The sequence below is a fragment of the Dendrobium catenatum genome, unplaced genomic scaffold (genome assembly GCF_001605985.2).
Source record: "Dendrobium catenatum unplaced genomic scaffold, ASM160598v2 original_scaffold_59754, whole genome shotgun sequence".
NCBI classification, from domain to species: Eukaryota; Viridiplantae; Streptophyta; class Magnoliopsida; order Asparagales; family Orchidaceae; genus Dendrobium; species Dendrobium catenatum.
The window spans coordinates 48-1,359 of record NW_021378206.1 but is presented as its reverse complement, the minus strand read 5'-3'; the positions used below and the strand labels follow the sequence as shown (position 1 = coordinate 1,359).

General features: G+C 36.4%; 1 non-coding gene across 1 annotated transcript; it reads left to right on the top strand.

The window, feature by feature from the left end:
* Window positions 1-231: 231 nt before the first annotated feature.
* TRNAT-UGU lies at window positions 232-303 on the top strand. The gene has a single exon. It is a non-coding gene; the product is annotated as a tRNA-Thr (tRNA).
* The last annotated feature ends 1,009 nt before the right edge of the window (window positions 304-1,312 follow it).

Sequence of the window (1,312 nt, the reverse complement as noted above, 5' to 3'; positions counted from 1 at the left end):
TTATCTCAAAAAATCCTAATTTAAATATTCCGGATTCATGCCCGATAAAAATGAATTTTGATTAAGCATCAATTATAAATTGAAATACATGAATCTCATGCCAATAAAAATGCAATGCTTGGAGGTTATTGTTGAAATTGCCCATATTTTCTCCGCGGGACTAGCAAAGTTTGGGGGGAAGACATATTTTCAAATAAATTACAAGAACAAATAAAACGTTTTACGCGTGACGCCCTTATAGCTCAGTGGTAGAGCGTCAGTCTTGTAAACTGAAGGTCCGTAGTTCGATCCTGCGTGAGGGCAAATTTTTTATTAAATCAACTATTTCATCAAAAAACATCAAACGCAACTCACAATACGAATAGAAAAGCAAATCATCTCAGAATACAAACATGCACAGGAAAACTCGATGGACAACATAGAAAGCGGAAACAGCACAACACTGAAGAAAAGACCATTCTCTCTGTGTATGAGATAGCGAAGAGGTACATTGAGCCGTTGCTGAATGAAGCTCCTATAGTAAGACAAGCAGACGAGCAAAAATTCCATGCAATTTCAAAAGACTTGGTATTAAGGATTTACTGGAAAAAAATCTTCACTATGCAAGAATAGACAACCAGGAAAAAAATATGTGAGCTGGAACTATGAGGAAGGAAGAAGATAGATATAGCACAGACAATACCAGGAAGAAGGATATGGTAAGTTGCGAAAAAGCTCCTGTTTTTCTTGGAGTTACGCATTGCGCGGACGCAAAGAAACTATCTTTTTTTTGTTGTTTTCAGATACAAAAGCAGCTTCGGATAAGATATAACAGATGGCAAACGCCAAACGAGAGAGAAGGCGCAGAAGAGTAGGAGACCATTTGCGGGCCAAAAGAGCATTTCTTTTGCAATTGTCTTGCAAGTAGGAAGAGAGAGAGAGAGAGAGAGAGAGAGAGAGAGAGAGAGAGAAGAAGAAAGGTAAGGTGGGCAGGCAGGTAGAGAGGCATTGAAGATCATTACATTAAATTGGAGTTCTCGGCTATTGTCAGGGACTATTAGGGAAATAAATGCATGCTGTCGTAAGGCTTTAACCTTCGCACAGTACATGAATTCCAATTTTTATGAGCAGCGCTGCATAGGAGTTTGAAAATTCTTTCTTTTTTAGGCCCAATTTGCATCAGGTGTTGGATTATATTAGCTATTACATAAGTGGGTAAATACATTAAGGCTTTCTTTAGGATAATTTTTTTTCAACTTAATAAAAACAGTTTTTTAATACAATAATTTTAATTTTAATTTTTTAATAAAAAGTTATTTTAAGAAGCAGAAAG